This window comes from Hippopotamus amphibius, chromosome 8, assembly GCF_030028045.1.
Source record: "Hippopotamus amphibius kiboko isolate mHipAmp2 chromosome 8, mHipAmp2.hap2, whole genome shotgun sequence".
NCBI lineage: Eukaryota > Metazoa > Chordata > Mammalia > Artiodactyla > Hippopotamidae > Hippopotamus > Hippopotamus amphibius.
In genome coordinates this window covers 42,780,579-42,791,775 of record NC_080193.1, presented here as the reverse complement: position 1 = coordinate 42,791,775, position 11,197 = coordinate 42,780,579, and the positions used below count along the sequence as shown (strand labels likewise).

The following is an 11,197-nucleotide window of genomic DNA, read 5'->3' as shown; positions in this document are numbered from 1 at the left end:
GCCCGGCGGCCCAGACTCGCGTGACGTAGTAGCGTACGCCGGTGCGTGATGACGCACGGGCGTGCGCTCGGTGGCTCATAGGGGAAGATGGCGGCTGCTCTTTTGGAGGAGTGGGATTGAGAGGGGCGGAGGGAGGAGGCCAGACAAGACAGACATTCCTGACTGTGAAGACGAACATTTCGCTCGCCAGTCATTAGGAGCTCTGCTCAGCGCCACAGGGTGAGTGCGGCGGCGGCACGGGACCGCTCCCCGGCAGCAGGCGGCGGCACTCTCCGCCATTTTCAAGCTCGGCCGTTGCGTGCTTTGGGGGCATGAAGGGTGTCTGGGGATGGGTTGGAAGAGCTGGGAGGATCCACCTCCGGAGGGCTCTTTGAGGCGGGTTCGGGCCTTAAGGGAGGGGGCTAGAGGCTTGAGGCAGGCCGGGAAACGCGGGCATGGTAGGACTAAGGCCCTGACTGGGGACCGGTGCGAGAAGACGTAGGTAGGGTAGGCCACGGAGAAAACTGAAGTTTGGAGGAGGGAAGCGCGTGAAAACTGAAATTTGGGGCGGGAGTGGAATGGGTTGGGCCGAGACTTGAATGAAGTGTGGCTTTGAGTGGTTGGTTGAAGGGGTCACGGGAAGTTAGTTAATGTGAAACCTGTAAAACGGCGGAAGGTTTAGCCTCGTTATTATCGTGCTTGAAGTCGGTAATTTTAACAGGGAGAAGTCCACAGCTTGATAGGCAAAAAAAGCCCTGCTCCTTTGGAATAGCAACATTACTGTTTTGTTTGGTTTAGATCATGCTTGCTGCAAGTGTCCCTTAATAACTCCCTGCACATCTCCGGTTTTAAGTTGACTTCTGGCAACTAGATATTTAGAATCTTAGAAGGCTTTTTTTTTTTTTTTTTTAAGGAAAGGAAAGAAACTGTTGATACTTGGTTGTAAACCCTTGTGGTTGGTGGCCCTTCCGGAGAAAGGAGGAGGCGGGTCGATAGGGAATTCCGTAATTGGACCTGTTTAAATCAAATCAGAAAAGCACGGATTATTTGTAGAAAGCCTGTCCAGAATGTTTTGAAATAATTGCTACACAGATGACATTAAGTTGACTGTTCGGAAACTTTGGAAGACTACAGTATGACCCAAAAGCCTATGTTAAAAGGAATATGTCTTGGGAGCACTGCACCGAGTTGACTTTTAAGTACACTCTGGAGATCTAGTGCACGCAGTATGTTTTGCCTGTGAACGTGATGCAGTGGTAGATCTATTTAATGCAAACAAAACTTTTAGAGACTGTTAATTAAAAGGAAACATGTTCATTGTTCCCCTGATGGCATTTTTCTTTTCCTAATTTTAATTGCGTTTAACACTTTTATTACCATAAGATGCTTTTGCACTTTTTAATTGGTCTCCTTGCCTAGAAGCAGGCAAGATACGGTATCGGTTTGAGTTTGTGTTGAGGCTTGAAGTTCCGTATTTGGCCTTTTTCATTGAAGTTCAGAGAAAAAATTTTATCTTTCTGTATTTGAGGGAAGGATTTTGGTAGAATGTTGGCCTTACATTACAGTGCTTTAGGAAAAAAATAAATTCCTGTCTCTGAAGTAGATGGCTTAACTTGCATTCTTTGGTTGGTGAAAAATATTAAAACGGCAGGTTTTACCATCACAGTTTTACCCTGATCTAAGGCTTTAATTATACTTTTAGTAACCACTGAAGGTGCTTATTCAGAGCTCTCTTTGCTAAGTAACAAGTCCGTATACTTTTCACGCTACTTTGGGAAAAACATGTTATTTGATTATTGCTGGAGTTCAAACTATTTCATATTTTAGAATAAGGAAAATAGTAAGGTAAAGTAAAGCTTTATAACTGTAACAAATATATTGACAAAGGTATCAGTGAAAGCTTTTCACTTAAGAATGTATTTATGTAATCCTCTCGAGGTTGCTTAGCCAACAAATAGGACTTTTAGATAAAGTAGTATTGTTAGAGCCTGCAGATTAGAAATCTTCATTATCAAAGTGTATTTAATTAAATGTCATAAACTTACCAGTTGTTGTTTAAGATTCCAGATTGTCCGAGTTTTCTGCCAGAATTTTGTGTTGCAGCTTTTGCTTGTAAGAGGTGTTAATTCTCTTTTTCTTTTGGAATAGTGAAAATTTCTTTGAGATTCTTAAGTATGTATAGTATTGGGAAATCTTTACATTATTCTCATCCTCTCTGGCCCTAGAACATTTTAGTGTTTTCTAGTAGTGACTGACTTTATAATGTTTGTGCTGTACCTTATTTAATAATTTGAGTGCTTGTAAATTCCCAGAGTTGGGTAGTATTGGAAAGGCCATGGGTTTTAGTAGTAGACAGACCTAGGTTTGAATGCCAGGCTTACCACTAACTAACTTTTTTGCGTTTGGTCAGTTACACTCTCTGAACTTCAATTTTCCTGTATATAAAAATGTTACTTATAGTACTTACCTCAAAGGTAAAAGAAAGTGTCTAGTATGTAGTAAGAGTTCAGTAAATTTTGGCATTTTTCTTTCTGTGACTTGAATTTAATTGATGAAGTCATTTTCTTTTTTTGTAATTGAGGTATTGTTTTCAGGTGTACAACATAATGATTCGCTATTAGTATATATTGCAAAATGATTACAACAGAAAGTCCATCACCATACATAGTTTTTTTCTTATGAGAACTTTTAAGATCTCTTCACTTAGAAACTTTTAAATATGCAATATAGTGTTATTAACTGTAGCCACCATGCCATATGTTACATCCTCATAACTTGTTTTATTTATTTATTTTTTTTATGGCGCACGGGCTTAGTTGCTCCGTGGCATGTGGAATCTTCCCAGAGCAGGGCTCGAACCCATGTCTCCTGCCTTGGCAGGCAGATTCTTTACCACTGCGCCACCTAGGAAGTCCTATAACTTGTTTTAGAATTGGAAGTTTGTACCTTTTGACCCCCTTCATCCATTTTGCCTGTTGCTACCTTCCCCATTTTCACTTTTTAAAGATTAACTCACATATCTTTGTTGAAAACTTACTGATAATCTCATTCCTCTGGTAAACTAATTACTCCCTTCCCTGTGGTATTAAAGAATTTTGTGTATGTCTCTATTTAATTAATTTTGATTGGAGCAGTATCTTCTCCATTACTTTGTCAGCTCTTTGAAGGCATTTGCTGCAGTGCCTTATATTTTTAGTATTCATAAAGCGTAAACATTATAAAAATTGAGGAAAGAATGATTTTTCTACAAAAATTCTCTTCATGACTCTACTGGGATCTGTATTTCACACAGCCCTGCTTTATTTCTGCTTCTTGGCCCTTACTGATGGCCTCTTTGCCTGTCTCCCTCCTTTCAGACTATGCATATCCTGTCTGTTCCTCAAAATCCAGCTAAATCTCATCCTATTAATGAAGTCTTCAGTGAGTATTTATTTACAACTGTCTCTCTGGTTAACCTAAGGTCTGTGTGACTGCCCTCTGTTAGTGTTCTGTAGTACCTGGCACTATGCCTTACTGGTTTTGAGCAGGTCCTTGGGTGGGTTGACAAATGCATAACTGTGCTTTAAGACTGACTTTGTTATAGACACCTCTATTTACTGTCCCACTTACTAAGGTACTTTTAAGGAGCAATTTCCTTTTATTTGTATGTGGGATAATCTGGTAATTTTTTTTCTATCTTTGTATGTTAGGAGAAATTGTAAACATTCAGAAGAGTTGATAGAGTAACACAGTGAACACCTGTTGCCTTTCATTTAGGTTTATTTGTTACTAGCATTTAACCATTTTGCTTTACCTCTCAGTATACCTCTCCCCTCAACAACCAATTGGAATAAATGCACATATCATGCTGTTTGTCCCCTAAATACCTCAGGATGGGTTTCTTTAAAATAATGCCATTTTTCTACACTTTGTATATTTTTGTTGCAAACTTGTCTCCAGCTAAGACTATATAAAAATAATACAATTAGTATACCTAAGACAGTTAGCATTGAGTCTCTGGCATGGACTTTTTTTTTTTTTTTTTTTTTTAGCTGCATTGGGTCTTCATTGTTGGGTCTTCATTGGTGCAGTGGTGAGTGGGGGCTACTCCTTGTTGCATTGTGTGGGCTTCTCATTGCAGGTTGCTTCTGTTGTTGCAGAGCACGGGGCTTTAGGCATGTGGGCTTCTGTAGTTGTGGCTCGCCAGCTCTAGAGTGCAGGTCAGTAGTTGTGGTGCACAGGCTTAGTTGTTCCTTGGCATGTGGGATCTTCCCAGACTATGGATCTTGATGCCCCTTGCATTGGCAGATGGATTCTTAACCACTGCGCCACCAGGGAAGTCCCTGACATGGACTTTTTAAAGAATGTTCCACATTTGGGATTTTCTGATTGAATGCTTAAAATATCATTTAACTTGTTTCTCTATTTTTAAAATTTCCTATAAGTTGGAAGTTAGGTCTAGAGAGGTTTGATTAGATTTGGGTTGAATATTTTTGGCAAAAATACTTCATAGATGATATGTAATTTACATTGCATTACATTAGGATGGACAGAATGTCTAGTTCTCCTATTTTTAGCGATGATGCATCAGTACGGTGATGAGGATTACCAGATGTTACTTTGCCCCATTGTTTACAATGCTGAGTTTACTTGGTTAGTGCGGTGTCCATCAGATTTCTTATTGAAAAGGTACATTTCCTCTGTCACCTAGTGGTTGATGATTGTTGGCCTAGTCATTTAATTGGGGGTTATAAAAATTGAATGAGTGAACTCTCTATAGAAATTCTCCTCGTGGCTCTTATTTCTTTACATGTATTAGCTGTTTTCTGTAAAAAAAGAGGTTCCCCCTACTTCATGTTTTAAACTCTTAAATTTTGAAATAAATACAAACTTACAGAAGAGTTGGAATAGTAGTACAAAGAACTCTTACATACTTTTTCATCCCTGTTCACAAGTTTTTTTTGTCACATTTGCTCTCTTCCTTCTTCCCTCCAACTCTTCCTTTCTCCCCATCCCATGTTTTTGTTTTTTTGGCTGTGCTGTGCAGCTTGGGGGATCTTAGTTCCCTAAACAGGGATTGAACCCGGACCCACACCAGTGAAAGCACGGAGTCCTAACCATTAGACTGCCAGGGAATTCCCCCCATCCCATGTATTTTTTCTGAGCCATCTGGAGTCCTTCACAGATACCATGCGTGTTTCCCCTAAGAACACAATTCCCTTAAATACGCATATTGTTAACAAATTCTACACATTTAACATTGATACAATATCTGATACTCAAATTTCATATTCCAGTTTCTCCAGTTGTCTCACTAACATCCCGTATAGAGCTCCTCCCCCTGTAATTTAGGATCCAGTCTAGAATTGAGCATTTCATTAGATTGTCATATTTCTTTAGTCTTTAATCAAGACCAGTTCTGTGGCCTTTTTTTCTTTAGTGACTTTTTTTTTTAGAGTATAGTCCATTAGTTTTGCTTTCTCTTTGTTTTTGGAGTATTGCTATTTTTTGTTTTTTTGGCATGTTAGTTGTAACTGTTACTGTTTTTTATGCTTAAGTTGTGCCAGATCTGGCCAGTGTGAGTCCCTCTTTGAGCTGGTCCTCATGTCTTCTTGTCCTCAGCTTCTGGAGATCGTAGTTCCCCAAACAGGGATTGAACCCATGCCCCCTGCAGTGGAAGTGAGGAGTCCTAATCACTGGACCACCAGGGAATTACCTCTTGTGTCCCTTTTGACTGAGCCTGATTAATCTTTGAGGGCTTTCTTGGTTTTTGGAAAAACAAAATAACCCAGGTCTTTCTTGTATTTTCCTTTCTTGTTTTTTATATTTTCCTGTTTCTCCAAAAAGCCCCACTTTCTTTTGGTAGAAAATGGTACTAATAAATTAAGATTTGGGTGCTGGGTAGTATATGCACTATTACTAGCCTGTCTTTGCTTCTGGGCTCCTTTCAGTGGACAGAGCTAGGAAACGTTTTCAAAAATCATCAGTTTAATATTTTAAAATACTAATCATTAGATTAGTATTTTAAATTCCAAATCAAAGTTAACATTATTGGGATTTGCTACAAAGAAAGTAGATTCAATTTATAGCCTACTGAGCGCAGTTGATTTCTTTTTAGTCCTTTTTTACCTTAGACTGTATTCTGCTAAAAATGAACAGTTAGAAGAACTGTGTTTAAAAGTTACTTGAAATAACACCTTTTTTCCTGTTTATTTGATCAATCTGATTAGTTTTGACTATCAGGTTTGACTTCCCCCACATTATTAGGGTGTGCTTTTCTCTTGATTTAATTTTAATATATTAAATATTTACATGGCTTAAAATTTAATACAATATTGAAAGAGAACATAAATCTTGCTTCTCTTTCTAAGCGCTCCATTCCCTTTCTCACTCATCCAGTGTATGGTGTGTGTATATTATACATTCTTATTTTCTTTTTATTACAAAAGCGGCATACTATAAAAAAAGAACTTGTGAACCTTGTTTTTTTTAATTTATTTTATTTATTTATTTTTGGCCATGTCTTGTAGTATGTGGGAATCTTAGTTCCCCGACCAGAGATTGAACCCGTGCACCTTGCATTGGAAGCTCGGAGTCTTAACCACTGGACCACCAGGGAAGTTCCTGAACCTTGTTTGTTTGTAAAAAAACTTATCATCTTAACCATTCTTAAGTGTACAGTTCAATAGTGTTAAGTATAATATTCGCATCGTGCCACAGATCTGAGAACATTTTTCATCTTGCCAGAACTAAAGCTATACCAGTTGAACAACTCTTCCCTCTCCCCCTCCTCCTCCCCTTAGCTCCCGGCAATCACCCTTCTACTTTATGTTTCTGGGATTTTGACTACCTTAGATACCTTGGATGATGGAAATTAGGCAGTATTTGTCTTTTTTTTTTTTTCTTTTAATATTTATTTATTTATTTATTTAGCTGTGTTGGGTCTTTGTTGCTGCACACGGGCTTTCTCTAGTTGCGGCAAGCAGGCTACTCTTCTTTGTGGTGCACAGGCTCCTCTTTGTCGTGGCCTCTTTTGTTGCATAGCACAGGCTCCAGGCTCATGGGCTTCAGTAGTTGCGGCACATGGGCTCAATAGTTGTGGCTCACGGGCTCTAGAGCGCAGGCTCAATAGTTGTGGCACACAGGCTTAGCTGCTCTGCGGCATGTGGTATGTGGCAGGGAAAAAACCTGTATCCCCTGCATTGGTAGGCAGATTCTTACCCAATTGCACCACCTAAGAAGTCCAGTATTTGTCTTTTTTGACTGGCTTATTTCGCTTAGCACAGTGTCCTCAAGGTTCATCCATGTTGTAGCATGTAACCGGATTTCCTTCCTTTTTTAGCTAAATAATATTCCACTGCATATATGTACCACATTTTGTTTATCCATTCATCTGTGGGTGGACATTTGGGTTGCTTTGACCTCTTGGCTTTTGGTGAATAGTGCCATTATGGACACGGGTGTGCAAATCTCTCTTTGAGACTCTGCTTTCAATTCTTTGTGATATATACTCAGAAGTAGGATTGCTGGGTTATATAGTAGTTCTGTTTTTAATTTTTTGAGGAACCTCCATTATGTTTTCCATAGTGGTTTGCATCATTCTTACAGTTCTAACAGTGCAAAAGCTTCCATTTTCTCTACATTCTCACCAGCACTTATTTCCTGTTTTTTGATGATAGCCATTCTGATGGATGTGAAGTGATACTTCATTGTGGTTCCAGTTTGCATTTCTCTGATGATTGATGATGTTGAGCATCTTTCTGAATACTAGTTGACCATTTGTATACCATCTTTGGGGAAATGTCTCTTCAAGTCCTTCACCCAGATTTTAATTGGGTTATTTGACTTTTTTGTTGTTGTTGAGCTGTAGGAGTTCTTTGTATGTTCTGGATATTAACCGCTTATCAGATTTGCAAATATCTCCTCCCATTCTGTAGGTTGCCCTTTTTGCTCTGTTGATTGTGTCCTTTACTGCACAAAAGTTTTTAAGATTGATGTAGTCCCATTTGTGTGTGGGGGGCCCTTGTTTTTTCCTAACAGTATTTCCAGGAAATCATTCCATGTCAATTCATAGTCGTTGTCCATCCCTCCCTTTGGTCCCGCCACCATGATTTATAATAAGAAACGTGTGTTTGGTCTTTGTCCAGTTTCTGGCATAGAACTCCTAAAACCCTTGGAATTTCCTAAGTGATTCGAGTGATAAAGATGTTTTGATATTCATAACAAACTCCTTTAAATCACACTTGAGTTTATGTTAATGAGGTGACTTTTGAAAAGCACCTAAGGGTGGAGGCTGGTTTCCAGTGAAATCACAAGTGATTAGAGGGTTTGGAGAGCTTCCGAATTGGTGACCACATGGAGATTCTCAGGAAGAGTGGCGTGCTCTGAAAACTCTGAGACCTTTCCTCCGCTCTTTGCCTTGTGCATCTCTTCCACCTGTCTATTCCCGACTTCTGTTGTTTTATAATAAGTCAGTAATCTAGTAAGTAAAATGTTTGGGTTGTTTTAACTTTTTGATTATTGTAAGTAATATTGCTGTGAACATTCACGTACAAGTTTTTGTGTGGATATAATGCTTTTAGCTCTTGGTGATATACCTAGGAATGGAATTGCTGGGTATTATGGTAATGCAGTGTTTAGAATTTAGGGAAATTCTGAACTGTTTTCCCAATAGGCTGTACTATTTTACATTCCTACCAGCAGTGTATGAGGGTTCCAGTTTCTCCACATACTCACCAACCCTTGTTATTTTCTCTTTTTGATTATAGTCACCTTAGTGGATACGAAGTGTTTTCTCATTGTGGTTTTGATTTGCGTTTTTCTAATGGTGCTGAGCATCTTTTCATGTGGTTATTAACCATTTGTATACCTTTAGAGAGGTGGCTATCGGATACTTGGTCCATTTAAAAAATTAGGTTGACTTTTTATTACTAAGTTTTAAGAGTTCTTTATATATTCTAAATGTCAGTCCCTTATCAGATACATGATTTGCAGAAATTTTTTTCTTCTTCTTTGGATTGTCTTTTCACTTTCTAGATGATCTTATTGAAGCACACAGATTTCTGGTTTTGATGATGTCCAGTTTATACATTTTTTTCTTGTGTCAGTTATGCTTTTGGTGTCATATCTTAAGGCTTCACCTAACCCAAGTTCACATATATGTATATATATGCTGTATTTAATGTAGTTAGTAATTAGTCAAGAAGTTGACTTTCCCAACGAAAAATGTGGATTGCTGTCCGTGGGTATAAATATGAAAATGAGTTTGACTGTTTGGTTAGAAAGCTCTAGTGAGTTTGCCTTTGTGGTTAGAAGTCAACAAGCTTTAGTTTTAGCTCTAATAAAAGCAATTTTACATAATTGTGCTGAACCTTTATAAAGGGAGATTCACATAAGAAATAATGGACATGTTTCATTGGTGGAATTTTTTTAACTTCACTTTTAGGTATTTTGTTAACTCTCAGTAATTATATCCTTAATAACCACTGTACTTTTGAAATCCAGACTGACTTGTTTGGCGGGAAATACTAAACTAAGTATGTGTCATAGGGTAAAGACACCACAAATGCCAAAGACTGAGGAACTACTAGTTAGGCTGTTAGGCCTATGTGGGTATTAAAACCAGAAACAGAGAACCACTATTCTGAAATCAAGAGGCACTCAAAGCCTTAAGCTTGTCATTTCATTTTGCTATTAACAAATTTGAAATATTCAGGACCATCTTATTAGGATTCTTCCTTTGGTAATGATTGTGTATTTTGTTAAATGCTTTTATATTCAGTTTAGTTGTTAAGCTAAGTTTAAAAATGAGCTGAAAGAGACTGGAAAATTGTTACTTGCTCCTTGTACAATCTTGAAATTTTAGAATTATTTTACTTCTAGCGGTCATCAGATCTAGACCCTTAAAGAAACAGGGTTGAAGAGATGAAATTTGTCGGTAGTTGCACAATTGGTGGAAGAATCCAGGTCACCTGAATACCAGTTTAGTGTTCTTTTCTCCTCCTTTACAAAACAAACAAACAAACAGACAGACAAAACAAACCCCCAAACATTTCATAGTGTAACTTGGTAGGGTCTTTTTGTTCGTTGTCTTTGGGAGAGAGCTAAAATTACAAGTTTACATAGCCAGAAAAGTCTAAAATAGGAAGATCTTCCATCAGGAAGTAAGTGGTCACATTATTCTGTGGTCCTTAAGTTGTCATATCCAGCTTTGTTCAAAATTGATTACTGGGACTTCCCTGGTGGCACAGTGGTTAAGAATCTCCCTGCCAATGCACAGGACACGGGTTCGCTCCTTGGGCTGGGCAGATCCCTCATGCCGTGGAGCAACTAAGGCTTTGCGCCACAACTTCTGAGCCTGTGCTCTAGAGCCCATGAGCCACAACTACTGAGCCCGAGTGTTGCAACTACTGAAGCCCGAGCGCCTAGAGCCCGAGCTCTGCAAAAAGAGAAGCCCACGCACTGCAACAAAGAGTAGCCCCCACTTGCCACAACTAGAGAAAGCCTATGAGCAGCAACGAAGAACCAAAGCAGCCAATACAAATAAATAAATAAATAATCAAGTTTATTTAAAAAAAATAATAGAAGCCACAATAAATTTCTTTAGAAAACAAAAACAAAATTGATTATCAACTGGGACTTTGGTGTATTTCTATTTTAGTAACCTGATGATTTCAGGCTTTAAATATGCCAGATAATCATAAGATTTACAGAATATTTTTTGGTAGTTTTTTAAAAATTAATTAGGTTGCACTGTGTGGTTTGTGGGATCTTAGTTCCCTGACCAGGGTTTGAACCCATGCCCCCTGCAGTGGAAGCTGGGAGTCCTAGCCACTGGAATGCCAGGGAATTCCCTCTTGGTAGATTTTATCCGCACACACCACATCCCAAGTGTGTAGCTAGGTGCCTCCCTTATATGTTTCATGTACTCAAATTATAGTTGATATTATGAGGACTTTTTTTTTTTTTTTACCCACATTTTCTACCCACAGTGCTCATGTGCAACTATGTTTTTTTACAACAGTTTTGTGCCCAGAGTGGTCATTTCTAGTTCTATGCCTGTGTTCATAACACTACTTAGTAGCATTCCTTTTATAAGTTATTTTTATACATTTACTAATTCATTTATTTATACACTATATGTTACCAAAAAGAAAAAAAAAAGTAAAAGGTGCAAGAGGATATACAGTGATCTATCTCCTCCCTATGGCTATCCTCCAGTCCTCTTTCATCCATCCAG

The 11,197-nt window shown here is 38.5% G+C and overlaps 1 protein-coding gene across 9 annotated transcripts in view; it reads left to right on the top strand.

Annotated features, from left to right (window-relative positions):
- Positions 1-59: 59 nt before the first annotated feature.
- The window catches only part of WDR33 (WD repeat domain 33), a 109,679-nt gene continuing 98,541 nt past the window's right edge, over positions 60-11,197 (top strand). For all 9 annotated transcript variants that reach the window (XM_057746801.1, XM_057746802.1, XM_057746803.1 and 6 more), the window contains exon 1: positions 60-219. The gene's annotated coding sequence lies outside the window, so the exon portion shown is untranslated. The remainder of the gene's footprint in view (positions 220-11,197) is intronic.